We start from the raw sequence: 27269 nt of genomic DNA on the forward strand, positions 1-27269 counted from the left end.
TGGATCATTCGGAAGACGAAAAGAACCAGCTCTCCCCGTCGGGGAATCGAACCCCGGTCTTCCGCGTGACAGGCGGAGATACTGTCCACTATACTAACGAGGAGCCGTGCATGCTGCCGTTTCTCCCCCAACTGACGGCACTGCACTGACATAACTAAACAATGCATGGCTTCTTCTGACGCAGACCCAGCCCTAGCACCGTAAAATTTCTGATGGACCCATCATTAGCTGAAGTCGCATAACACTTGGAACACTACCCGTAGCAGGGGTCATTGTTTGGACTCTTTTTTTTTTTTTTTTTTTTTAAATTGCGCTTTAAACAAAAAGTATTGCGTCAATGCAACTGAACAACATTAATTAGGAACACAGTGCGTCAAAAAGCAAAATGACAGTTAAAGGCATTTCGTTATTGAACTCTTTGATGACATCATTCAGCTAAGTTCAGTTTAAATAGTATCTGTGCAATAATTTGCAATCAAGTCAACGATATCGCTGTACATGAAGTGTCCCCAGCTCCGCCTGCCAGAAGCGACAGAGGCAAGAAACCAAAACTCGATCGGTGAAAGGATGGAGAAAAAACCGGGTGAGAAACCAGGCTCAGTCGGGGAGACAGTTCTCCCCTTGTCAGACGAAACCAGTAGATCAGCTCCAGGCTGCAGGAATGTCAGACTGTGCAGAAGAATCATCTGTTTCCTGTGGTCTTGTCCAGGTGGTCTTTACAAGGGATTTGTATCTGCGGCTCATCTAGTTGTCACGGTCTCCGCTGTGTTTCTGGGCCATAGAGGTCCTTTCTAGGTGTTGATCCACCATCTTCTCTGGATACGGACTGGATCCGGGTGACTGAAGCGGATACAGACTGGATCTGGTGGCTACGGTGACCTCGGAATAAGGGATTTCTTTAAAAGACTTTTTTTTCATATAAGATTTTATCCAACTTTTCAGATAGAGGCATGAGAAAGAGATTGCCTTGATTGGGCTTTTGGTTATTATAGGCACTCTCTGCGTTTGACCACTTCGTGTTTATTTAGCCGGATGGGAAGGCAGCGCTTTCTTGTACGTGACGGGATGCAAATTCTTGAAGGCTCTCTTTAGTGACGGGTCCAAACAAAGATCTCATCTGCTCCTCTAGCCCTATCGGCGACTCGTGCACTTCGAGCCTTCTTAGTGACGGCGCAAGTTGCTGACTGCTGACTGCGTTGGTGGTATAGTGGTGAGCATAGCTGCCTTCCAAGCAGTTGGAGAGAGCAGTGCGCATGTCCTTTGGCTCGGGCTGACGTCGAAGCAGAACTCCCTCTGTGACCTGTGCCTCCACCCAAAATTTTGGATGGAATAATTTCGGATGGACCCATCATTAGCTGAAGTCGCATAACACTTGCAACACTACCCGTAGCAGGGGTCATTGTTTGGACTCTTTTTTTTTTTTTTTTTTTTTTAATTGCGCTTTAAACAAAAAGTATTGTGTCAATGCAACTGAACAACATTTATTAGGAACACAGTGCGTCAATAAAGCTACTGACTTCCGCCTGCGTTGGTGGTATAGTGGTGAGCATAGCTGCCTTCCAAGCAGTTGACCCGGGTTCGATTCCCGGCCAACGCATGTCCTTTGGCTCGGGCTGACGTCGAAGCAGAACTCCTTCTGTGACCTGCGACTCCAACCAAACATTTTGGATGGATCATTCGGAAGACGAAAAGAACCAGCTCTCCCCGTCGGGGAATCGAACCCCGGTCTTCCGCGTGACAGGCGGAGATACTGTCCACTATACTAACGAGGAGCCGTGCATGCTGCCGTTTCTCCCCCAACTGACGGCACTGCACTGACATAACTAAACAATGCATGGCTTCTTCTGACGCAGACCCAGCCCTAGCACCGTAAAATTTCTGATGGACCCATCATTAGCTGAAGTCGCATAACACTTGGAACACTACCCGTAGCAGGGGTCATTGTTTGGACTCTTTTTTTTTTTTTTTTTTTTTTAAATTGCGCTTTAAACAAAAAGTATTGCGTCAATGCAACTGAACAACATTAATTAGGAACACAGTGCGTCAAAAAGCAAAATGACAGTTAAAGGCATTTCGTTATTGAACTCTTTGATGACATCATTCAGCTAAGTTCAGTTTAAATAGTATCTGTGCAATAATTTGCAATCAAGTCAACGATATCGCTGTACATGAAGTGTCCCCAGCTCCGCCTGCCAGAAGCGACAGAGGGAAGAAACCAAAACTCGATCGGTGAAAGGATGGAGAAAAAACCCGGTGAGAAACCAGGCTCAGTCGGGGAGACAGTTCTCCCCTTGTCAGACGAAACCAGTAGATCAGCTCCAGGCTGCAGGAATGTCAGACTGTGCAGAAGAATCATCTGTTTCCTGTGGTCTTGTCCAGGTGGTCTTTACAAGGGATTTGTATCTGCGGCTCATCTAGTTGTCACGGTCTCCGCTGTGTTTCTGGGCCATAGAGGTCCTTTCTAGGTGTTGATCCACCATCTTCTCTGGATACGGACTGGATCCGGGTGACTGAAGCGGATACAGACTGGATCTGGTGGCTACGGTGACCTCGGAATAAGGGATTTCTTTAAAAGACTTTTTTTTTCATATAAGATTTTATCCAACTTTTCAGATAGAGGCATGAGAAAGAGATTGCCTTGATTGGGCTTTTGGTTATTGGTGGACCGAGAGGACTTTTTTGAGTTTTACTCCTCCCTTTTGGAGTGGGGGGGGGGGGGGTGCTGACGAAACACATGTGGGCAGGCATTGTCACCCTTGATGACCCTTGGCGAGTGTAGTAGTTTAACAGAGGCAGCGCACAGGCCCGAGGGTTTGGAGACACAGCTCGAGTTTCTCTTCATTGTCGCATAAATCTTTCGCCTTTTACTAAAGATTTCCGTGGAGGGGAACTTTTGCGAGTGACCTGTATTTTTGGGTGCTCTGCTCACAGCAGAGCTACATCGAAATGTCAAGAGCAGAATCAGTTTGACCGTCCGGCAGCATGCTGCGAGAGGGCTTGCCACTGATCATCGTCTGAATAGGCACTCTCTGCGTTTGACCACTTCGTGTTTATTTAGCCGGATGGGAAGGCAGCGCTTTCTTGTACGTGACGGGATGCAAATTCTTGAAGGCTCTCTTTAGTGACGGGTCCAAACAAAGATCTCATCTGCTCCTCTAGCCCTATCGGCGACTCGTGCACTTCGAGCCTTCTTAGTGACGGCGCAAGTTGCTGACTGCTGACTGCGTTGGTGGTATAGTGGTGAGCATAGCTGCCTTCCAAGCAGTTGACCCGGGTTCGATTCCCGGCCAACGCATGTCCTTTGGCTCGGGCTGACGTCGAAGCAGAACTCCTTCTGTGACCTGCGACTCCAACCAAACATTTTGGATGGATCATTCGGAAGACGAAAAGAACCAGCTCTCCCCGTCGGGGAATCGAACCCCGGTCTTCCGCGTGACAGGCGGAGATACTGTCCACTATACTAACGAGGAGCCGTGCATGCTGCCGTTTCTCCCCCAACTGACGGCACTGCACTGACATAACTAAACAATGCATGGCTTCTTCTGACGCAGACCCAGCCCTAGCACCGTAAAATTTCTGATGGACCCATCATTAGCTGAAGTCGCATAACACTTGGAACACTACCCGTAGCAGGGGTCATTGTTTGGACTCTTTTTTTTTTTTTTTTTTTTTAAATTGCGCTTTAAACAAAAAGTATTGCGTCAATGCAACTGAACAACATTAATTAGGAACACAGTGCGTCAAAAAGCAAAATGACAGTTAAAGGCATTTCGTTATTGAACTCTTTGATGACATCATTCAGCTAAGTTCAGTTTAAATAGTATCTGTGCAATAATTTGCAATCAAGTCAACGATATCGCTGTACATGAAGTGTCCCCAGCTCCGCCTGCCAGAAGCGACAGAGGCAAGAAACCAAAACTCGATCGGTGAAAGGATGGAGAAAAAACCGGGTGAGAAACCAGGCTCAGTCGGGGAGACAGTTCTCCCCTTGTCAGACGAAACCAGTAGATCAGCTCCAGGCTGCAGGAATGTCAGACTGTGCAGAAGAATCATCTGTTTCCTGTGGTCTTGTCCAGGTGGTCTTTACAAGGGATTTGTATCTGCGGCTCATCTAGTTGTCACGGTCTCCGCTGTGTTTCTGGGCCATAGAGGTCCTTTCTAGGTGTTGATCCACCATCTTCTCTGGATACGGACTGGATCCGGGTGACTGAAGCGGATACAGACTGGATCTGGTGGCTACGGTGACCTCGGAATAAGGGATTTCTTTAAAAGACTTTTTTTTCATATAAGATTTTATCCAACTTTTCAGATAGAGGCATGAGAAAGAGATTGCCTTGATTGGGCTTTTGGTTATTATAGGCACTCTCTGCGTTTGACCACTTCGTGTTTATTTAGCCGGATGGGAAGGCAGCGCTTTCTTGTACGTGACGGGATGCAAATTCTTGAAGGCTCTCTTTAGTGACGGGTCCAAACAAAGATCTCATCTGCTCCTCTAGCCCTATCGGCGACTCGTGCACTTCGAGCCTTCTTAGTGACGGCGCAAGTTGCTGACTGCTGACTGCGTTGGTGGTATAGTGGTGAGCATAGCTGCCTTCCAAGCAGTTGGAGAGAGCAGTGCGCATGTCCTTTGGCTCGGGCTGACGTCGAAGCAGAACTCCCTCTGTGACCTGTGCCTCCACCCAAAATTTTGGATGGAATAATTTCGGATGGACCCATCATTAGCTGAAGTCGCATAACACTTGCAACACTACCCGTAGCAGGGGTCATTGTTTGGACTCTTTTTTTTTTTTTTTTTTTTTTAATTGCGCTTTAAACAAAAAGTATTGTGTCAATGCAACTGAACAACATTTATTAGGAACACAGTGCGTCAATAAAGCTACTGACTTCCGCCTGCGTTGGTGGTATAGTGGTGAGCATAGCTGCCTTCCAAGCAGTTGACCCGGGTTCGATTCCCGGCCAACGCATGTCCTTTGGCTCGGGCTGACGTCGAAGCAGAACTCCTTCTGTGACCTGCGACTCCAACCAAACATTTTGGATGGATCATTCGGAAGACGAAAAGAACCAGCTCTCCCCGTCGGGGAATCGAACCCCGGTCTTCCGCGTGACAGGCGGAGATACTGTCCACTATACTAACGAGGAGCCGTGCATGCTGCCGTTTCTCCCCCAACTGACGGCACTGCACTGACATAACTAAACAATGCATGGCTTCTTCTGACGCAGACCCAGCCCTAGCACCGTAAAATTTCTGATGGACCCATCATTAGCTGAAGTCGCATAACACTTGGAACACTACCCGTAGCAGGGGTCATTGTTTGGACTCTTTTTTTTTTTTTTTTTTTTTTAAATTGCGCTTTAAACAAAAAGTATTGCGTCAATGCAACTGAACAACATTAATTAGGAACACAGTGCGTCAAAAAGCAAAATGACAGTTAAAGGCATTTCGTTATTGAACTCTTTGATGACATCATTCAGCTAAGTTCAGTTTAAATAGTATCTGTGCAATAATTTGCAATCAAGTCAACGATATCGCTGTACATGAAGTGTCCCCAGCTCCGCCTGCCAGAAGCGACAGAGGGAAGAAACCAAAACTCGATCGGTGAAAGGATGGAGAAAAAACCCGGTGAGAAACCAGGCTCAGTCGGGGAGACAGTTCTCCCCTTGTCAGACGAAACCAGTAGATCAGCTCCAGGCTGCAGGAATGTCAGACTGTGCAGAAGAATCATCTGTTTCCTGTGGTCTTGTCCAGGTGGTCTTTACAAGGGATTTGTATCTGCGGCTCATCTAGTTGTCACGGTCTCCGCTGTGTTTCTGGGCCATAGAGGTCCTTTCTAGGTGTTGATCCACCATCTTCTCTGGATACGGACTGGATCCGGGTGACTGAAGCGGATACAGACTGGATCTGGTGGCTACGGTGACCTCGGAATAAGGGATTTCTTTAAAAGACTTTTTTTTTCATATAAGATTTTATCCAACTTTTCAGATAGAGGCATGAGAAAGAGATTGCCTTGATTGGGCTTTTGGTTATTGGTGGACCGAGAGGACTTTTTTGAGTTTTACTCCTCCCTTTTGGAGTGGGGGGGGGGGGGGTGCTGACGAAACACATGTGGGCAGGCATTGTCACCCTTGATGACCCTTGGCGAGTGTAGTAGTTTAACAGAGGCAGCGCACAGGCCCGAGGGTTTGGAGACACAGCTCGAGTTTCTCTTCATTGTCGCATAAATCTTTCGCCTTTTACTAAAGATTTCCGTGGAGGGGAACTTTTGCGAGTGACCTGTATTTTTGGGTGCTCTGCTCACAGCAGAGCTACATCGAAATGTCAAGAGCAGAATCAGTTTGACCGTCCGGCAGCATGCTGCGAGAGGGCTTGCCACTGATCATCGTCTGAATAGGCACTCTCTGCGTTTGACCACTTCGTGTTTATTTAGCCGGATGGGAAGGCAGCGCTTTCTTGTACGTGACGGGATGCAAATTCTTGAAGGCTCTCTTTAGTGACGGGTCCAAACAAAGATCTCATCTGCTCCTCTAGCCCTATCGGCGACTCGTGCACTTCGAGCCTTCTTAGTGACGGCGCAAGTTGCTGACTGCTGACTGCGTTGGTGGTATAGTGGTGAGCATAGCTGCCTTCCAAGCAGTTGACCCGGGTTCGATTCCCGGCCAACGCATGTCCTTTGGCTCGGGCTGACGTCGAAGCAGAACTCCTTCTGTGACCTGCGACTCCAACCAAACATTTTGGATGGATCATTCGGAAGACGAAAAGAACCAGCTCTCCCCGTCGGGGAATCGAACCCCGGTCTTCCGCGTGACAGGCGGAGATACTGTCCACTATACTAACGAGGAGCCGTGCATGCTGCCGTTTCTCCCCCAACTGACGGCACTGCACTGACATAACTAAACAATGCATGGCTTCTTCTGACGCAGACCCAGCCCTAGCACCGTAAAATTTCTGATGGACCCATCATTAGCTGAAGTCGCATAACACTTGGAACACTACCCGTAGCAGGGGTCATTGTTTGGACTCTTTTTTTTTTTTTTTTTTTTTAAATTGCGCTTTAAACAAAAAGTATTGCGTCAATGCAACTGAACAACATTAATTAGGAACACAGTGCGTCAAAAAGCAAAATGACAGTTAAAGGCATTTCGTTATTGAACTCTTTGATGACATCATTCAGCTAAGTTCAGTTTAAATAGTATCTGTGCAATAATTTGCAATCAAGTCAACGATATCGCTGTACATGAAGTGTCCCCAGCTCCGCCTGCCAGAAGCGACAGAGGCAAGAAACCAAAACTCGATCGGTGAAAGGATGGAGAAAAAACCGGGTGAGAAACCAGGCTCAGTCGGGGAGACAGTTCTCCCCTTGTCAGACGAAACCAGTAGATCAGCTCCAGGCTGCAGGAATGTCAGACTGTGCAGAAGAATCATCTGTTTCCTGTGGTCTTGTCCAGGTGGTCTTTACAAGGGATTTGTATCTGCGGCTCATCTAGTTGTCACGGTCTCCGCTGTGTTTCTGGGCCATAGAGGTCCTTTCTAGGTGTTGATCCACCATCTTCTCTGGATACGGACTGGATCCGGGTGACTGAAGCGGATACAGACTGGATCTGGTGGCTACGGTGACCTCGGAATAAGGGATTTCTTTAAAAGACTTTTTTTTTCATATAAGATTTTATCCAACTTTTCAGATAGAGGCATGAGAAAGAGATTGCCTTGATTGGGCTTTTGGTTATTATAGGCACTCTCTGCGTTTGACCACTTCGTGTTTATTTAGCCGGATGGGAAGGCAGCGCTTTCTTGTACGTGACGGGATGCAAATTCTTGAAGGCTCTCTTTAGTGACGGGTCCAAACAAAGATCTCATCTGCTCCTCTAGCCCTATCGGCGACTCGTGCACTTCGAGCCTTCTTAGTGACGGCGCAAGTTGCTGACTGCTGACTGCGTTGGTGGTATAGTGGTGAGCATAGCTGCCTTCCAAGCAGTTGGAGAGAGCAGTGCGCATGTCCTTTGGCTCGGGCTGACGTCGAAGCAGAACTCCCTCTGTGACCTGTGCCTCCACCCAAAATTTTGGATGGAATAATTTCGGATGGACCCATCATTAGCTGAAGTCGCATAACACTTGCAACACTACCCGTAGCAGGGGTCATTGTTTGGACTCTTTTTTTTTTTTTTTTTTTTTTTATTGCGCTTTAAACAAAAAGTATTGTGTCAATGCAACTGAACAACATTTATTAGGAACACAGTGCGTCAATAAAGCTACTGACTTCCGCCTGCGTTGGTGGTATAGTGGTGAGCATAGCTGCCTTCCAAGCAGTTGACCCGGGTTCGATTCCCGGCCAACGCATGTCCTTTGGCTCGGGCTGACGTCGAAGCAGAACTCCTTCTGTGACCTGCGACTCCAACCAAACATTTTGGATGGATCATTCGGAAGACGAAAAGAACCAGCTCTCCCCGTCGGGGAATCGAACCCCGGTCTTCCGCGTGACAGGCGGAGATACTGTCCACTATACTAACGAGGAGCCGTGCATGCTGCCGTTTCTCCCCCAACTGACGGCACTGCACTGACATAACTAAACAATGCATGGCTTCTTCTGACGCAGACCCAGCCCTAGCACCGTAAAATTTCTGATGGACCCATCATTAGCTGAAGTCGCATAACACTTGGAACACTACCCGTAGCAGGGGTCATTGTTTGGACTCTTTTTTTTTTTTTTTTTTTTTTTAAATTGCGCTTTAAACAAAAAGTATTGCGTCAATGCAACTGAACAACATTAATTAGGAACACAGTGCGTCAAAAAGCAAAATGACAGTTAAAGGCATTTCGTTATTGAACTCTTTGATGACATCATTCAGCTAAGTTCAGTTTAAATAGTATCTGTGCAATAATTTGCAATCAAGTCAACGATATCGCTGTACATGAAGTGTCCCCAGCTCCGCCTGCCAGAAGCGACAGAGGCAAGAAACCAAAACTCGATCGGTGAAAGGATGGAGAAAAAACCCGGTGAGAAACCAGGCTCAGTCGGGGAGACAGTTCTCCCCTTGTCAGACGAAACCAGTAGATCAGCTCCAGGCTGCAGGAATGTCAGACTGTGCAGAAGAATCATCTGTTTCCTGTGGTCTTGTCCAGGTGGTCTTTACAAGGGATTTGTATCTGCGGCTCATCTAGTTGTCACGGTCTCCGCTGTGTTTCTGGGCCATAGAGGTCCTTTCTAGGTGTTGATCCACCATCTTCTCTGGATACGGACTGGATCCGGGTGACTGAAGCGGATACAGACTGGATCTGGTGGCTACGGTGACCTCGGAATAAGGGATTTCTTTAAAAGACTTTTTTTTTCATATAAGATTTTATCCAACTTTTCAGATAGAGGCATGAGAAAGAGATTGCCTTGATTGGGCTTTTGGTTATTGGTGGACCGAGAGGACTTTTTTGAGTTTTACTCCTCCCTTTTGGAGTGGGGGGGGGGGGGGGGGTGCTGACTAAACACATGTGGGCAGGCATTGTCACCCTTGATGACCCTTGGCGAGCGTAGTAGTTTAACAGAGGCAGCGCACAGGCCCGAGGGTTTGGAGACACAGCTCGAGTTTCTCTTCATTGTCGCATAAATCTTTCGCCTTTTACTAAAGATTTCCGTGGAGGGGAACTTTTGCGAGTGACCTGTATTTTTGGGTGCTCTGCTCACAGCAGAGCTACATCGAAATGTCAAGAGCAGAATCAGTTTGACCGTCAGGCAGCATGCTGCGAGAGGGCTTGCCACTGGTCATCGTCTGAATAGGCACTCTCTGCGTTTGACCACTTCGTGTTTATTTAGCCGGATGGGAAGGCAGCGCTTTCTTGTACGTGACGGGATGCAAATTCTTGAAGGCTCTCTTTAGTGACGGGTCCAAACAAAGATCTCATCTGCTCCTCTAGCCCTATCGGCGACTCGTGCACTTCGAGCCTTCTTAGTGACGGCGCAAGTTGCTGACTGCTGACTGCGTTGGTGGTATAGTGGTGAGCATAGCTGCCTTCCAAGCAGTTGACCCGGATTCGATTCCCGGCCAACGCATATCCTTTGGCTCGGGCTGACGTCGAAGCAGAACTCCCTCTGTGACCTGTGCCTCCACCCAAAACTTTTGGATGGAATAATTTCGGATGGACCCATCATTAGCTGAAGTCGCATAACACTTGCAACACTACCGGTAGCAGGGGTCATTGTTTGGACTCTTTTTTTTTTTTTTTTTTTTTTTTAATTGCGCTTTAAACAAAAAGTATTGTGTCAATGCAACTGAACAACATTTATTAGGAACACAGTGCGTCAATAAAGCTACTGACTTCCGCCTGCGTTGGTGGTATAGTGGTGAGCATAGCTGCCTTCCAAGCAGTTGACCCGGGTTCGATTCCCGGCCAACGCATGTCCTTTGGCTCGGGCTGACGTCGAAGCAGAACTCCTTCTGTGACCTGCGACTCCAACCAAACATTTTGGATGGATCATTCGGAAGACGAAAAGAACCAGCTCTCCCCGTCGGGGAATCGAACCCCGGTCTTCCGCGTGACAGGCGGAGATACTGTCCACTATACTAACGAGGAGCCGTGCATGCTGCCGTTTCTCCCCCAACTGACGGCACTGCACTGACATAACTAAACAATGCATGGCTTCTTCTGACGCAGACCCAGCCCTAGCACCGTAAAATTTCTGATGGACCCATCATTAGCTGAAGTCGCATAACACTTGGAACACTACCCGTAGAGGGGTCATTGTTTGGACTCTTTTTTTTTTTTTTTTTTTTTAAATTGCGCTTTAAACAAAAAGTATTGCGTCAATGCAACTGAACAACATTAATTAGGAACACAGTGCGTCAAAAAGCAAAATGACAGTTAAAGGCATTTCGTTATTGAACTCTTTGATGACATCATTCAGCTAAGTTCAGTTTAAATAGTATCTGTGCAATAATTTGCAATCAAGTCAACGATATCGCTGTACATGAAGTGTCCCCAGCTCCGCCTGCCAGAAGCGACAGAGGCAAGAAACCAAAACTCGATCGGTGAAAGGATGGAGAAAAAACCCGGTGAGAAACCAGGCTCAGTCGGGGAGACAGTTCTCCCCTTGTCAGACGAAACCAGTAGATCAGCTCCAGGCTGCAGGAATGTCAGACTGTGCAGAAGAATCATCTGTTTCCTGTGGTCTTGTCCAGGTGGTCTTTACAAGGGATTTGTATCTGCGGCTCATCTAGTTGTCACGGTCTCCGCTGTGTTTCTGGGCCATAGAGGTCCTTTCTAGGTGTTGATCCACCATCTTCTCTGGATACGGACTGGATCCGGGTGACTGAAGCGGATACAGACTGGATCTGGTGGCTACGGTGACCTCGGAATAAGGGATTTCTTTAAAAGACTTTTTTTTTCATATAAGATTTTATCCAACTTTTCAGATAGAGGCATGAGAAAGAGATTGCCTTGATTGGGCTTTTGGTTATTATAGGCACTCTCTGCGTTTGACCACTTCGTGTTTATTTAGCCGGATGGGAAGGCAGCGCTTTCTTGTACGTGACGGGATGCAAATTCTTGAAGGCTCTCTTTAGTGACGGGTCCAAACAAAGATCTCATCTGCTCCTCTAGCCCTATCGGCGACTCGTGCACTTCGAGCCTTCTTAGTGACGGCGCAAGTTGCTGACTGCTGACTGCGTTGGTGGTATAGTGGTGAGCATAGCTGCCTTCCAAGCAGTTGGAGAGAGCAGTGCGCATGTCCTTTGGCTCGGGCTGACGTCGAAGCAGAACTCCCTCTGTGACCTGTGCCTCCACCCAAAACTTTTGGATGGAATAATTTCGGATGGACCCATCATTAGCTGAAGTCGCATAACACTTGCAACACTACCGGTAGCAGGGGTCATTGTTTGGACTCTTTTTTTTTTTTTTTTTTTTTTTTAATTGCGCTTTAAACAAAAAGTATTGTGTCAATGCAACTGAACAACATTTATTAGGAACACAGTGCGTCAATAAAGCTACTGACTTCCGCCTGCGTTGGTGGTATAGTGGTGAGCATAGCTGCCTTCCAAGCAGTTGACCCGGGTTCGATTCCCGGCCAACGCATGTCCTTTGGCTCGGGCTGACGTCGAAGCAGAACTCCTTCTGTGACCTGCGACTCCAACCAAACATTTTGGATGGATCATTCGGAAGACGAAAAGAACCAGCTCTCCCCGTCGGGGAATCGAACCCCGGTCTTCCGCGTGACAGGCGGAGATACTGTCCACTATACTAACGAGGAGCCGTGCATGCTGCCGTTTCTCCCCCAACTGACGGCACTGCACTGACATAACTAAACAATGCATGGCTTCTTCTGACGCAGACCCAGCCCTAGCACCGTAAAATTTCTGATGGACCCATCATTAGCTGAAGTCGCATAACACTTGGAACACTACCCGTAGAGGGGTCATTGTTTGGACTCTTTTTTTTTTTTTTTTTTTTTAAATTGCGCTTTAAACAAAAAGTATTGCGTCAATGCAACTGAACAACATTAATTAGGAACACAGTGCGTCAAAAAGCAAAATGACAGTTAAAGGCATTTCGTTATTGAACTCTTTGATGACATCATTCAGCTAAGTTCAGTTTAAATAGTATCTGTGCAATAATTTGCAATCAAGTCAACGATATCGCTGTACATGAAGTGTCCCCAGCTCCGCCTGCCAGAAGCGACAGAGGCAAGAAACCAAAACTCGATCGGTGAAAGGATGGAGAAAAAACCCGGTGAGAAACCAGGCTCAGTCGGGGAGACAGTTCTCCCCTTGTCAGACGAAACCAGTAGATCAGCTCCAGGCTGCAGGAATGTCAGACTGTGCAGAAGAATCATCTGTTTCCTGTGGTCTTGTCCAGGTGGTCTTTACAAGGGATTTGTATCTGCGGCTCATCTAGTTGTCACGGTCTCCGCTGTGTTTCTGGGCCATAGAGGTCCTTTCTAGGTGTTGATCCACCATCTTCTCTGGATACGGACTGGATCCGGGTGACTGAAGCGGATACAGACTGGATCTGGTGGCTACGGTGACCTCGGAATAAGGGATTTCTTTAAAAGACTTTTTTTTTCATATAAGATTTTATCCAACTTTTCAGATAGAGGCATGAGAAAGAGATTGCCTTGATTGGGCTTTTGGTTATTATAGGCACTCTCTGCGTTTGACCACTTCGTGTTTATTTAGCCGGATGGGAAGGCAGCGCTTTCTTGTACGTGACGGGATGCAAATTCTTGAAGGCTCTCTTTAGTGACGGGTCCAAACAAAGATCTCATCTGCTCCTCTAGCCCTATCGGCGACTCGTGCACTTCGAGCCTTCTTAGTGACGGCGCAAGTTGCTGACTGCTGACTGCGTTGGTGGTATAGTGGTGAGCATAGCTGCCTTCCAAGCAGTTGGAGAGAGCAGTGCGCATGTCCTTTGGCTCGGGCTGACGTCGAAGCAGAACTCCCTCTGTGACCTGTGCCTCCACCCAAAACTTTTGGATGGAATAATTTCGGATGGACCCATCATTAGCTGAAGTCGCATAACACTTGCAACACTACCGGTAGCAGGGGTCATTGTTTGGACTCTTTTTTTTTTTTTTTTTTTTTTTTAATTGCGCTTTAAACAAAAAGTATTGTGTCAATGCAACTGAACAACATTTATTAGGAACACAGTGCGTCAATAAAGCTACTGACTTCCGCCTGCGTTGGTGGTATAGTGGTGAGCATAGCTGCCTTCCAAGCAGTTGACCCGGGTTCGATTCCCGGCCAACGCATGTCCTTTGGCTCGGGCTGACGTCGAAGCAGAACTCCTTCTGTGACCTGCGACTCCAACCAAACATTTTGGATGGATCATTCGGAAGACGAAAAGAACCAGCTCTCCCCGTCGGGGAATCGAACCCCGGTCTTCCGCGTGACAGGCGGAGATACTGTCCACTATACTAACGAGGAGCCGTGCATGCTGCCGTTTCTCCCCCAACTGACGGCACTGCACTGACATAACTAAACAATGCATGGCTTCTTCTGACGCAGACCCAGCCCTAGCACCGTAAAATTTCTGATGGACCCATCATTAGCTGAAGTCGCATAACACTTGGAACACTACCCGTAGCAGGGGTCATTGTTTGGACTCTTTTTTTTTTTTTTTTTTTTTTAAATTGCGCTTTAAACAAAAAGTATTGCGTCAATGCAACTGAACAACATTAATTAGGAACACAGTGCGTCAAAAAGCAAAATGACAGTTAAAGGCATTTCGTTATTGAACTCTTTGATGACATCATTCAGCTAAGTTCAGTTTAAATAGTATCTGTGCAATAATTTGCAATCAAGTCAACGATATCGCTGTACATGAAGTGTCCCCAGCTCCGCCTGCCAGAAGCGACAGAGGGAAGAAACCAAAACTCGATCGGTGAAAGGATGGAGAAAAAACCCGGTGAGAAACCAGGCTCAGTCGGGGAGACAGTTCTCCCCTTGTCAGACGAAACCAGTAGATCAGCTCCAGGCTGCAGGAATGTCAGACTGTGCAGAAGAATCATCTGTTTCCTGTGGTCTTGTCCAGGTGGTCTTTACAAGGGATTTGTATCTGCGGCTCATCTAGTTGTCACGGTCTCCGCTGTGTTTCTGGGCCATAGAGGTCCTTTCTAGGTGTTGATCCACCATCTTCTCTGGATACGGACTGGATCCGGGTGACTGAAGCGGATACAGACTGGATCTGGTGGCTACGGTGACCTCGGAATAAGGGATTTCTTTAAAAGACTTTTTTTTTCATATAAGATTTTATCCAACTTTTCAGATAGAGGCATGAGAAAGAGATTGCCTTGATTGGGCTTTTGGTTATTGGTGGACCGAGAGGACTTTTTTGAGTTTTACTCCTCCCTTTTGGAGTGGGGGGGGGGGGGGTGCTGACGAAACACATGTGGGCAGGCATTGTCACCCTTGATGACCCTTGGCGAGTGTAGTAGTTTAACAGAGGCAGCGCACAGGCCCGAGGGTTTGGAGACACAGCTCGAGTTTCTCTTCATTGTCGCATAAATCTTTCGCCTTTTACTAAAGATTTCCGTGGAGGGGAACTTTTGCGAGTGACCTGTATTTTTGGGTGCTCTGCTCACAGCAGAGCTACATCGAAATGTCAAGAGCAGAATCAGTTTGACCGTCCGGCAGCATGCTGCGAGAGGGCTTGCCACTGATCATCGTCTGAATAGGCACTCTCTGCGTTTGACCACTTCGTGTTTATTTAGCCGGATGGGAAGGCAGCGCTTTCTTGTACGTGACGGGATGCAAATTCTTGAAGGCTCTCTTTAGTGACGGGTCCAAACAAAGATCTCATCTGCTCCTCTAGCCCTATCGGCGACTCGTGCACTTCGAGCCTTCTTAGTGACGGCGCAAGTTGCTGACTGCTGACTGCGTTGGTGGTATAGTGGTGAGCATAGCTGCCTTCCAAGCAGTTGACCCGGGTTCGATTCCCGGCCAACGCATGTCCTTTGGCTCGGGCTGACGTCGAAGCAGAACTCCTTCTGTGACCTGCGACTCCAACCAAACATTTTGGATGGATCATTCGGAAGACGAAAAGAACCAGCTCTCCCCGTCGGGGAATCGAACCCCGGTCTTCCGCGTGACAGGCGGAGATACTGTCCACTATACTAACGAGGAGCCGTGCATGCTGCCGTTTCTCCCCCAACTGACGGCACTGCACTGACATAACTAAACAATGCATGGCTTCTTCTGACGCAGACCCAGCCCTAGCACCGTAAAATTTCTGATGGACCCATCATTAGCTGAAGTCGCATAACACTTGGAACACTACCCGTAGCAGGGGTCATTGTTTGGACTCTTTTTTTTTTTTTTTTTTTTTAAATTGCGCTTTAAACAAAAAGTATTGCGTCAATGCAACTGAACAACATTAATTAGGAACACAGTGCGTCAAAAAGCAAAATGACAGTTAAAGGCATTTCGTTATTGAACTCTTTGATGACATCATTCAGCTAAGTTCAGTTTAAATAGTATCTGTGCAATAATTTGCAATCAAGTCAACGATATCGCTGTACATGAAGTGTCCCCAGCTCCGCCTGCCAGAAGCGACAGAGGCAAGAAACCAAAACTCGATCGGTGAAAGGATGGAGAAAAAACCGGGTGAGAAACCAGGCTCAGTCGGGGAGACAGTTCTCCCCTTGTCAGACGAAACCAGTAGATCAGCTCCAGGCTGCAGGAATGTCAGACTGTGCAGAAGAATCATCTGTTTCCTGTGGTCTTGTCCAGGTGGTCTTTACAAGGGATTTGTATCTGCGGCTCATCTAGTTGTCACGGTCTCCGCTGTGTTTCTGGGCCATAGAGGTCCTTTCTAGGTGTTGATCCACCATCTTCTCTGGATACGGACTGGATCCGGGTGACTGAAGCGGATACAGACTGGATCTGGTGGCTACGGTGACCTCGGAATAAGGGATTTCTTTAAAAGACTTTTTTTTTCATATAAGATTTTATCCAACTTTTCAGATAGAGGCATGAGAAAGAGATTGCCTTGATTGGGCTTTTGGTTATTATAGGCACTCTCTGCGTTTGACCACTTCGTGTTTATTTAGCCGGATGGGAAGGCAGCGCTTTCTTGTACGTGACGGGATGCAAATTCTTGAAGGCTCTCTTTAGTGACGGGTCCAAACAAAGATCTCATCTGCTCCTCTAGCCCTATCGGCGACTCGTGCACTTCGAGCCTTCTTAGTGACGGCGCAAGTTGCTGACTGCTGACTGCGTTGGTGGTATAGTGGTGAGCATAGCTGCCTTCCAAGCAGTTGGAGAGAGCAGTGCGCATGTCCTTTGGCTCGGGCTGACGTCGAAGCAGAACTCCCTCTGTGACCTGTGCCTCCACCCAAAATTTTGGATGGAATAATTTCGGATGGACCCATCATTAGCTGAAGTCGCATAACACTTGCAACACTACCCGTAGCAGGGGTCATTGTTTGGACTCTTTTTTTTTTTTTTTTTTTTTTTATTGCGCTTTAAACAAAAAGTATTGTGTCAATGCAACTGAACAACATTTATTAGGAACACAGTGCGTCAATAAAGCTACTGACTTCCGCCTGCGTTGGTGGTATAGTGGTGAGCATAGCTGCCTTCCAAGCAGTTGACCCGGGTTCGATTCCCGGCCAACGCATGTCCTTTGGCTCGGGCTGACGTCGAAGCAGAACTCCTTCTGTGACCTGCGACTCCAACCAAACATTTTGGATGGATCATTCGGAAGACGAAAAGAACCAGCTCTCCCCGTCGGGGAATCGAACCCCGGTCTTCCGCGTGACAGGCGGAGATACTGTCCACTATACTAACGAGGAGCCGTGCATGCTGCCGTTTCTCCCCCAACTGACGGCACTGCACTGACATAACTAAACAATGCATGGCTTCTTCTGACGCAGACCCAGCCCTAGCACCGTAAAATTTCTGATGGACCCATCATTAGCTGAAGTCGCATAACACTTGGAACACTACCCGTAGCAGGGGTCATTGTTTGGACTCTTTTTTTTTTTTTTTTTTTTTTTAAATTGCGCTTTAAACAAAAAGTATTGCGTCAATGCAACTGAACAACATTAATTAGGAACACAGTGCGTCAAAAAGCAAAATGACAGTTAAAGGCATTTCGTTATTGAACTCTTTGATGACATCATTCAGCTAAGTTCAGTTTAAATAGTATCTGTGCAATAATTTGCAATCAAGTCAACGATATCGCTGTACATGAAGTGTCCCCAGCTCCGCCTGCCAGAAGCGACAGAGGCAAGAAACCAAAACTCGATCGGTGAAAGGATGGAGAAAAAACCCGGTGAGAAACCAGGCTCAGTCGGGGAGACAGTTCTCCCCTTGTCAGACGAAACCAGTAGATCAGCTCCAGGCTGCAGGAATGTCAGACTGTGCAGAAGAATCATCTGTTTCCTGTGGTCTTGTCCAGGTGGTCTTTACAAGGGATTTGTATCTGCGGCTCATCTAGTTGTCACGGTCTCCGCTGTGTTTCTGGGCCATAGAGGTCCTTTCTAGGTGTTGATCCACCATCTTCTCTGGATACGGACTGGATCCGGGTGACTGAAGCGGATACAGACTGGATCTGGTGGCTACGGTGACCTCGGAATAAGGGATTTCTTTAAAAGACTTTTTTTTTCATATAAGATTTTATCCAACTTTTCAGATAGAGGCATGAGAAAGAGATTGCCTTGATTGGGCTTTTGGTTATTGGTGGACCGAGAGGACTTTTTTGAGTTTTACTCCTCCCTTTTGGAGTGGGGGGGGGGGGGGGGGTGCTGACTAAACACATGTGGGCAGGCATTGTCACCCTTGATGACCCTTGGCGAGCGTAGTAGTTTAACAGAGGCAGCGCACAGGCCCGAGGGTTTGGAGACACAGCTCGAGTTTCTCTTCATTGTCGCATAAATCTTTCGCCTTTTACTAAAGATTTCCGTGGAGGGGAACTTTTGCGAGTGACCTGTATTTTTGGGTGCTCTGCTCACAGCAGAGCTACATCGAAATGTCAAGAGCAGAATCAGTTTGACCGTCAGGCAGCATGCTGCGAGAGGGCTTGCCACTGGTCATCGTCTGAATAGGCACTCTCTGCGTTTGACCACTTCGTGTTTATTTAGCCGGATGGGAAGGCAGCGCTTTCTTGTACGTGACGGGATGCAAATTCTTGAAGGCTCTCTTTAGTGACGGGTCCAAACAAAGATCTCATCTGCTCCTCTAGCCCTATCGGCGACTCGTGCACTTCGAGCCTTCTTAGTGACGGCGCAAGTTGCTGACTGCTGACTGCGTTGGTGGTATAGTGGTGAGCATAGCTGCCTTCCAAGCAGTTGACCCGGATTCGATTCCCGGCCAACGCATATCCTTTGGCTCGGGCTGACGTCGAAGCAGAACTCCCTCTGTGACCTGTGCCTCCACCCAAAACTTTTGGATGGAATAATTTCGGATGGACCCATCATTAGCTGAAGTCGCATAACACTTGCAACACTACCGGTAGCAGGGGTCATTGTTTGGACTCTTTTTTTTTTTTTTTTTTTTTTTTAATTGCGCTTTAAACAAAAAGTATTGTGTCAATGCAACTGAACAACATTTATTAGGAACACAGTGCGTCAATAAAGCTACTGACTTCCGCCTGCGTTGGTGGTATAGTGGTGAGCATAGCTGCCTTCCAAGCAGTTGACCCGGGTTCGATTCCCGGCCAACGCATGTCCTTTGGCTCGGGCTGACGTCGAAGCAGAACTCCTTCTGTGACCTGCGACTCCAACCAAACATTTTGGATGGATCATTCGGAAGACGAAAAGAACCAGCTCTCCCCGTCGGGGAATCGAACCCCGGTCTTCCGCGTGACAGGCGGAGATACTGTCCACTATACTAACGAGGAGCCGTGCATGCTGCCGTTTCTCCCCCAACTGACGGCACTGCACTGACATAACTAAACAATGCATGGCTTCTTCTGACGCAGACCCAGCCCTAGCACCGTAAAATTTCTGATGGACCCATCATTAGCTGAAGTCGCATAACACTTGGAACACTACCCGTAGAGGGGTCATTGTTTGGACTCTTTTTTTTTTTTTTTTTTTTTAAATTGCGCTTTAAACAAAAAGTATTGCGTCAATGCAACTGAACAACATTAATTAGGAACACAGTGCGTCAAAAAGCAAAATGACAGTTAAAGGCATTTCGTTATTGAACTCTTTGATGACATCATTCAGCTAAGTTCAGTTTAAATAGTATCTGTGCAATAATTTGCAATCAAGTCAACGATATCGCTGTACATGAAGTGTCCCCAGCTCCGCCTGCCAGAAGCGACAGAGGCAAGAAACCAAAACTCGATCGGTGAAAGGATGGAGAAAAAACCCGGTGAGAAACCAGGCTCAGTCGGGGAGACAGTTCTCCCCTTGTCAGACGAAACCAGTAGATCAGCTCCAGGCTGCAGGAATGTCAGACTGTGCAGAAGAATCATCTGTTTCCTGTGGTCTTGTCCAGGTGGTCTTTACAAGGGATTTGTATCTGCGGCTCATCTAGTTGTCACGGTCTCCGCTGTGTTTCTGGGCCATAGAGGTCCTTTCTAGGTGTTGATCCACCATCTTCTCTGGATACGGACTGGATCCGGGTGACTGAAGCGGATACAGACTGGATCTGGTGGCTACGGTGACCTCGGAATAAGGGATTTCTTTAAAAGACTTTTTTTTTCATATAAGATTTTATCCAACTTTTCAGATAGAGGCATGAGAAAGAGATTGCCTTGATTGGGCTTTTGGTTATTATAGGCACTCTCTGCGTTTGACCACTTCGTGTTTATTTAGCCGGATGGGAAGGCAGCGCTTTCTTGTACGTGACGGGATGCAAATTCTTGAAGGCTCTCTTTAGTGACGGGTCCAAACAAAGATCTCATCTGCTCCTCTAGCCCTATCGGCGACTCGTGCACTTCGAGCCTTCTTAGTGACGGCGCAAGTTGCTGACTGCTGACTGCGTTGGTGGTATAGTGGTGAGCATAGCTGCCTTCCAAGCAGTTGGAGAGAGCAGTGCGCATGTCCTTTGGCTCGGGCTGACGTCGAAGCAGAACTCCCTCTGTGACCTGTGCCTCCACCCAAAACTTTTGGATGGAATAATTTCGGATGGACCCATCATTAGCTGAAGTCGCATAACACTTGCAACACTACCGGTAGCAGGGGTCATTGTTTGGACTCTTTTTTTTTTTTTTTTTTTTTTTTAATTGCGCTTTAAACAAAAAGTATTGTGTCAATGCAACTGAACAACATTTATTAGGAACACAGTGCGTCAATAAAGCTACTGACTTCCGCCTGCGTTGGTGGTATAGTGGTGAGCATAGCTGCCTTCCAAGCAGTTGACCCGGGTTCGATTCCCGGCCAACGCATGTCCTTTGGCTCGGGCTGACGTCGAAGCAGAACTCCTTCTGTGACCTGCGACTCCAACCAAACATTTTGGATGGATCATTCGGAAGACGAAAAGAACCAGCTCTCCCCGTCGGGGAATCGAACCCCGGTCTTCCGCGTGACAGGCGGAGATACTGTCCACTATACTAACGAGGAGCCGTGCATGCTGCCGTTTCTCCCCCAACTGACGGCACTGCACTGACATAACTAAACAATGCATGGCTTCTTCTGACGCAGACCCAGCCCTAGCACCGTAAAATTTCTGATGGACCCATCATTAGCTGAAGTCGCATAACACTTGGAACACTACCCGTAGAGGGGTCATTGTTTGGACTCTTTTTTTTTTTTTTTTTTTTTAAATTGCGCTTTAAACAAAAAGTATTGCGTCAATGCAACTGAACAACATTAATTAGGAACACAGTGCGTCAAAAAGCAAAATGACAGTTAAAGGCATTTCGTTATTGAACTCTTTGATGACATCATTCAGCTAAGTTCAGTTTAAATAGTATCTGTGCAATAATTTGCAATCAAGTCAACGATATCGCTGTACATGAAGTGTCCCCAGCTCCGCCTGCCAGAAGCGACAGAGGCAAGAAACCAAAACTCGATCGGTGAAAGGATGGAGAAAAAACCCGGTGAGAAACCAGGCTCAGTCGGGGAGACAGTTCTCCCCTTGTCAGACGAAACCAGTAGATCAGCTCCAGGCTGCAGGAATGTCAGACTGTGCAGAAGAATCATCTGTTTCCTGTGGTCTTGTCCAGGTGGTCTTTACAAGGGATTTGTATCTGCGGCTCATCTAGTTGTCACGGTCTCCGCTGTGTTTCTGGGCCATAGAGGTCCTTTCTAGGTGTTGATCCACCATCTTCTCTGGATACGGACTGGATCCGGGTGACTGAAGCGGATACAGACTGGATCTGGTGGCTACGGTGACCTCGGAATAAGGGATTTCTTTAAAAGACTTTTTTTTTCATATAAGATTTTATCCAACTTTTCAGATAGAGGCATGAGAAAGAGATTGCCTTGATTGGGCTTTTGGTTATTATAGGCACTCTCTGCGTTTGACCACTTCGTGTTTATTTAGCCGGATGGGAAGGCAGCGCTTTCTTGTACGTGACGGGATGCAAATTCTTGAAGGCTCTCTTTAGTGACGGGTCCAAACAAAGATCTCATCTGCTCCTCTAGCCCTATCGGCGACTCGTGCACTTCGAGCCTTCTTAGTGACGGCGCAAGTTGCTGACTGCTGACTGCGTTGGTGGTATAGTGGTGAGCATAGCTGCCTTCCAAGCAGTTGGAGAGAGCAGTGCGCATGTCCTTTGGCTCGGGCTGACGTCGAAGCAGAACTCCCTCTGTGACCTGTGCCTCCACCCAAAACTTTTGGATGGAATAATTTCGGATGGACCCATCATTAGCTGAAGTCGCATAACACTTGCAACACTACCGGTAGCAGGGGTCATTGTTTGGACTCTTTTTTTTTTTTTTTTTTTTTTTTAATTGCGCTTTAAACAAAAAGTATTGTGTCAATGCAACTGAACAACATTTATTAGGAACACAGTGCGTCAATAAAGCTACTGACTTCCGCCTGCGTTGGTGGTATAGTGGTGAGCATAGCTGCCTTCCAAGCAGTTGACCCGGGTTCGATTCCCGGCCAACGCATGTCCTTTGGCTCGGGCTGACGTCGAAGCAGAACTCCTTCTGTGACCTGCGACTCCAACCAAACATTTTGGATGGATCATTCGGAAGACGAAAAGAACCAGCTCTCCCCGTCGGGGAATCGAACCCCGGTCTTCCGCGTGACAGGCGGAGATACTGTCCACTATACTAACGAGGAGCCGTGCATGCTGCCGTTTCTCCCCCAACTGACGGCACTGCACTGACATAACTAAACAATGCATGGCTTCTTCTGACGCAGACCCAGCCCTAGCACCGTAAAATTTCTGATGGACCCATCATTAGCTGAAGTCGCATAACACTTGGAACACTACCCGTAGAGGGGTCATTGTTTGGACTCTTTTTTTTTTTTTTTTTTTTTAAATTGCGCTTTAAACAAAAAGTATTGCGTCAATGCAACTGAACAACATTAATTAGGAACACAGTGCGTCAAAAAGCAAAATGACAGTTAAAGGCATTTCGTTATTGAACTCTTTGATGACATCATTCAGCTAAGTTCAGTTTAAATAGTATCTGTGCAATAATTTGCAATCAAGTCAACGATATCGCTGTACATGAAGTGTCCCCAGCTCCGCCTGCCAGAAGCGACAGAGGCAAGAAACCAAAACTCGATCGGTGAAAGGATGGAGAAAAAACCCGGTGAGAAACCAGGCTCAGTCGGGGAGACAGTTCTCCCCTTGTCAGACGAAACCAGTAGATCAGCTCCAGGCTGCAGGAATGTCAGACTGTGCAGAAGAATCATCTGTTTCCTGTGGTCTTGTCCAGGTGGTCTTTACAAGGGATTTGTATCTGCGGCTCATCTAGTTGTCACGGTCTCCGCTGTGTTTCTGGGCCATAGAGGTCCTTTCTAGGTGTTGATCCACCATCTTCTCTGGATACGGACTGGATCCGGGTGACTGAAGCGGATACAGACTGGATCTGGTGGCTACGGTGACCTCGGAATAAGGGATTTCTTTAAAAGACTTTTTTTTTCATATAAGATTTTATCCAACTTTTCAGATAGAGGCATGAGAAAGAGATTGCCTTGATTGGGCTTTTGGTTATTATAGGCACTCTCTGCGTTTGACCACTTCGTGTTTATTTAGCCGGATGGGAAGGCAGCGCTTTCTTGTACGTGACGGGATGCAAATTCTTGAAGGCTCTCTTTAGTGACGGGTCCAAACAAAGATCTCATCTGCTCCTCTAGCCCTATCGGCGACTCGTGCACTTCGAGCCTTCTTAGTGACGGCGCAAGTTGCTGACTGCTGACTGCGTTGGTGGTATAGTGGTGAGCATAGCTGCCTTCCAAGCAGTTGGAGAGAGCAGTGCGCATGTCCTTTGGCTCGGGCTGACGTCGAAGCAGAACTCCCTCTGTGACCTGTGCCTCCACCCAAAACTTTTGGATGGAATAATTTCGGATGGACCCATCATTAGCTGAAGTCGCATAACACTTGCAACACTACCGGTAGCAGGGGTCATTGTTTGGACTCTTTTTTTTTTTTTTTTTTTTTTTAATTGCGCTTTAAACAAAAAGTATTGTGTCAATGCAACTGAACAACATTTATTAGGAACACAGTGCGTCAATAAAGCTACTGACTTCCGCCTGCGTTGGTGGTATAGTGGTGAGCATAGCTGCCTTCCAAGCAGTTGACCCGGGTTCGATTCCCGGCCAACGCATGTCCTTTGGCTCGGGCTGACGTCGAAGCAGAACTCCTTCTGTGACCTGCGACTCCAACCAAACATTTTGGATGGATCATTCGGAAGACGAAAAGAACCAGCTCTCCCCGTCGGGGAATCGAACCCCGGTCTTCCGCGTGACAGGTGGAGATACTGTCCACTATACTAACGAGGAGCCGTGCATGCTGCCGTTTCTCCCCCAACTGACGGCACTGCACTGACATAACTAAACAATGCATGGCTTCTTCTGACGCAGACCCAGCCCTAGCACCGTAAAATTTCTGATGGACCCATCATTAGCTGAAGTCGCATAACACTTGGAACACTACCCGTAGCAGGGGTCATTGTTTGGACTCTTTTTTTTTTTTTTTTTTTTAAATTGCGCTTTAAACAAAAAGTATTGCGTCAATGCAACTGAACAACATTAATTAGGAACACAGTGCGTCAAAAAGCAAAATGACAGTTAAAGGCATTTCGTTATTGAACTCTTTGATGACATCATTCAGCTAAGTTCAGTTTAAATAGTATCTGTGCAATAATTTGCAATCAAGTCAACGATATCGCTGTACATGAAGTGTCCCCAGCTCCGCCTGCCAGAAGCGACAGAGGCAAGAAACCAAAACTCGATCGGTGAAAGGATGGAGAAAAAACCCGGTGAGAAACCAGGCTCAGTCGGGGAGACAGTTCTCCCCTTGTCAGACGAAACCAGTAGATCAGCTCCAGGCTGCAGGAATGTCAGACTGTGCAGAAGAATCATCTGTTTCCTGTGGTCTTGTCCAGGTGGTCTTTACAAGGGATTTGTATCTGCGGCTCATCTAGTTGTCACGGTCTCCGCTGTGTTTCTGGGCCATAGAGGTCCTTTCTAGGTGTTGATCCACCATCTTCTCTGGATACGGACTGGATCCGGGTGACTGAAGCGGATACAGACTGGATCTGGTGGCTACGGTGACCTCGGAATAAGGGATTTCTTTAAAAGACTTTTTTTTTCATATAAGATTTTATCCAACTTTTCAGATAGAGGCATGAGAAAGAGATTGCCTTGATTGGGCTTTTGGTTATTATAGGCACTCTCTGCGTTTGACCACTTCGTGTTTATTTAGCCGGATGGGAAGGCAGCGCTTTCTTGTACGTGACGGGATGCAAATTCTTGAAGGCTCTCTTTAGTGACGGGTCCAAACAAAGATCTCATCTGCTCCTCTAGCCCTATCGGCGACTCGTGCACTTCGAGCCTTCTTAGTGACGGCGCAAGTTGCTGACTGCTGACTGCGTTGGTGGTATAGTGGTGAGCATAGCTGCCTTCCAAGCAGTTGGAGAGAGCAGTGCGCATGTCCTTTGGCTCGGGCTGACGTCGAAGCAGAACTCCCTCTGTGACCTGTGCCTCCACCCAAAACTTTTGGATGGAATAATTTCGGATGGACCCATCATTAGCTGAAGTCGCATAACACTTGCAACACTACCGGTAGCAGGGGTCATTGTTTGGACTCTTTTTTTTTTTTTTTTTTTTTTTAATTGCGCTTTAAACAAAAAGTATTGTGTCAATGCAACTGAACAACATTTATTAGGAACACAGTGCGTCAATAAAGCTACTGACTTCCGCCTGCGTTGGTGGTATAGTGGTGAGCATAGCTGCCTTCCAAGCAGTTGACCCGGGTTCGATTCCCGGCCAACGCATGTCCTTTGGCTCGGGCTGACGTCGAAGCAGAACTCCTTCTGTGACCTGCGACTCCAACCAAACATTTTGGATGGATCATTCGGAAGACGAAAAGAACCAGCTCTCCCCGTCGGGGAATCGAACCCCGGTCTTCCGCGTGACAGGTGGAGATACTGTCCACTATACTAACGAGGAGCCGTGCATGCTGCCGTTTCTCCCCCAACTGACGGCACTGCACTGACATAACTAAACAATGCATGGCTTCTTCTGACGCAGACCCAGCCCTAGCACCGTAAAATTTCTGATGGACCCATCATTAGCTGAAGTCGCATAACACTTGGAACACTACCCGTAGCAGGGGTCATTGTTTGGACTCTTTTTTTTTTTTTTTTTTTTAAATTGCGCTTTAAACAAAAAGTATTGCGTCAATGCAACTGAACAACATTAATTAGGAACACAGTGCGTCAAAAAGCAAAATGACAGTTAAAGGCATTTCGTTATTGAACTCTTTGATGACATCATTCAGCTAAGTTCAGTTTAAATAGTATCTGTGCAATAATTTGCAATCAAGTCAACGATATCGCTGTACATGAAGTGTCCCCAGCTCCGCCTGCCAGAAGCGACAGAGGCAAGAAACCAAAACTCGATCGGTGAAAGGATGGAGAAAAAACCCGGTGAGAAACCAGGCTCAGTCGGGGAGACAGTTCTCCCCTTGTCAGACGAAACCAGTAGATCAGCTCCAGGCTGCAGGAATGTCAGACTGTGCAGAAGAATCATCTGTTTCCTGTGGTCTTGTCCAGGTGGTCTTTACAAGGGATTTGTATCTGCGGCTCATCTAGTTGTCACGGTCTCCGCTGTGTTTCTGGGCCATAGAGGTCCTTTCTAGGTGTTGATCCACCATCTTCTCTGGATACGGACTGGATCCGGGTGACTGAAGCGGATACAGACTGGATCTGGTGGCTACGGTGACCTCGGAATAAGGGATTTCTTTAAAAGACTTTTTTTTTCATATAAGATTTTATCCAACTTTTCAGATAGAGGCATGAGAAAGAGATTGCCTTGATTGGGCTTTTGGTTATTATAGGCACTCTCTGCGTTTGACCACTTCGTGTTTATTTAGCCGGATGGGAAGGCAGCGCTTTCTTGTACGTGACGGGATGCAAATTCTTGAAGGCTCTCTTTAGTGACGGGTCCAAACAAAGATCTCATCTGCTCCTCTAGCCCTATCGGCGACTCGTGCACTTCGAGCCTTCTTAGTGACGGCGCAAGTTGCTGACTGCTGACTGCGTTGGTGGTATAGTGGTGAGCATAGCTGCCTTCCAAGCAGTTGGAGAGAGCAGTGCGCATGTCCTTTGGCTCGGGCTGACGTCGAAGCAGAACTCCCTCTGTGACCTGTGCCTCCACCCAAAATTTTGGATGGAATAATTTCGGATGGACCCATCATTAGTTGAAGTCGCATAACA

General features: G+C 47.3%; 18 non-coding genes across 18 annotated transcripts; 5 read left to right on the top strand and 13 right to left on the bottom strand.

Annotated features, from left to right (window-relative positions):
- Window positions 1-1700: 1700 nt before the first annotated feature.
- Window positions 1701-1772, bottom strand: trnad-guc (transfer RNA aspartic acid (anticodon GUC)). The gene has a single exon. It is a non-coding gene; the product is annotated as a tRNA-Asp (tRNA).
- Window positions 1773-2823: 1051 nt separating this feature from the next.
- On the top strand, window positions 2824-2938 carry LOC127980518 (U5 spliceosomal RNA). Its single transcript, XR_008159538.1, has one exon. It is a non-coding gene; the product is annotated as a U5 spliceosomal RNA (small nuclear RNA).
- Window positions 2939-3398: 460 nt separating this feature from the next.
- Window positions 3399-3470, bottom strand: trnad-guc (transfer RNA aspartic acid (anticodon GUC)). Its single transcript has one exon. It is a non-coding gene; the product is annotated as a tRNA-Asp (tRNA).
- Window positions 3471-5067: 1597 nt separating this feature from the next.
- trnad-guc (transfer RNA aspartic acid (anticodon GUC)) lies at window positions 5068-5139 on the bottom strand. Its single transcript has one exon. It is a non-coding gene; the product is annotated as a tRNA-Asp (tRNA).
- A 1051-nt stretch (window positions 5140-6190) lies between these two features.
- LOC127980519 (U5 spliceosomal RNA) lies at window positions 6191-6305 on the top strand. The gene has a single exon (XR_008159539.1). It is a non-coding gene; the product is annotated as a U5 spliceosomal RNA (small nuclear RNA).
- Window positions 6306-6765: 460 nt separating this feature from the next.
- Window positions 6766-6837, bottom strand: trnad-guc (transfer RNA aspartic acid (anticodon GUC)). Its single transcript has one exon. It is a non-coding gene; the product is annotated as a tRNA-Asp (tRNA).
- A 1598-nt stretch (window positions 6838-8435) lies between these two features.
- Window positions 8436-8507, bottom strand: trnad-guc (transfer RNA aspartic acid (anticodon GUC)). The gene has a single exon. It is a non-coding gene; the product is annotated as a tRNA-Asp (tRNA).
- Window positions 8508-9562: 1055 nt separating this feature from the next.
- On the top strand, window positions 9563-9677 carry LOC127980520 (U5 spliceosomal RNA). Its single transcript, XR_008159540.1, has one exon. It is a non-coding gene; the product is annotated as a U5 spliceosomal RNA (small nuclear RNA).
- An 806-nt stretch (window positions 9678-10483) lies between these two features.
- On the bottom strand, window positions 10484-10555 carry trnad-guc (transfer RNA aspartic acid (anticodon GUC)). The gene has a single exon. It is a non-coding gene; the product is annotated as a tRNA-Asp (tRNA).
- A 1600-nt stretch (window positions 10556-12155) lies between these two features.
- trnad-guc (transfer RNA aspartic acid (anticodon GUC)) lies at window positions 12156-12227 on the bottom strand. Its single transcript has one exon. It is a non-coding gene; the product is annotated as a tRNA-Asp (tRNA).
- Window positions 12228-13827: 1600 nt separating this feature from the next.
- On the bottom strand, window positions 13828-13899 carry trnad-guc (transfer RNA aspartic acid (anticodon GUC)). Its single transcript has one exon. It is a non-coding gene; the product is annotated as a tRNA-Asp (tRNA).
- A 1051-nt stretch (window positions 13900-14950) lies between these two features.
- LOC127980521 (U5 spliceosomal RNA) lies at window positions 14951-15065 on the top strand. The gene has a single exon (XR_008159541.1). It is a non-coding gene; the product is annotated as a U5 spliceosomal RNA (small nuclear RNA).
- A 460-nt stretch (window positions 15066-15525) lies between these two features.
- On the bottom strand, window positions 15526-15597 carry trnad-guc (transfer RNA aspartic acid (anticodon GUC)). Its single transcript has one exon. It is a non-coding gene; the product is annotated as a tRNA-Asp (tRNA).
- Window positions 15598-17195: 1598 nt separating this feature from the next.
- Window positions 17196-17267, bottom strand: trnad-guc (transfer RNA aspartic acid (anticodon GUC)). The gene has a single exon. It is a non-coding gene; the product is annotated as a tRNA-Asp (tRNA).
- Window positions 17268-18322: 1055 nt separating this feature from the next.
- On the top strand, window positions 18323-18437 carry LOC127980522 (U5 spliceosomal RNA). The gene has a single exon (XR_008159542.1). It is a non-coding gene; the product is annotated as a U5 spliceosomal RNA (small nuclear RNA).
- Window positions 18438-19243: 806 nt separating this feature from the next.
- On the bottom strand, window positions 19244-19315 carry trnad-guc (transfer RNA aspartic acid (anticodon GUC)). Its single transcript has one exon. It is a non-coding gene; the product is annotated as a tRNA-Asp (tRNA).
- A 1600-nt stretch (window positions 19316-20915) lies between these two features.
- Window positions 20916-20987, bottom strand: trnad-guc (transfer RNA aspartic acid (anticodon GUC)). The gene has a single exon. It is a non-coding gene; the product is annotated as a tRNA-Asp (tRNA).
- Window positions 20988-22587: 1600 nt separating this feature from the next.
- trnad-guc (transfer RNA aspartic acid (anticodon GUC)) lies at window positions 22588-22659 on the bottom strand. Its single transcript has one exon. It is a non-coding gene; the product is annotated as a tRNA-Asp (tRNA).
- Window positions 22660-27269: the final 4610 nt, after the last annotated feature.

This window comes from Carassius gibelio, chromosome B19 (genome assembly GCF_023724105.1).
Source record: "Carassius gibelio isolate Cgi1373 ecotype wild population from Czech Republic chromosome B19, carGib1.2-hapl.c, whole genome shotgun sequence".
Classification (NCBI taxonomy): domain Eukaryota; kingdom Metazoa; phylum Chordata; class Actinopteri; order Cypriniformes; family Cyprinidae; genus Carassius; species Carassius gibelio.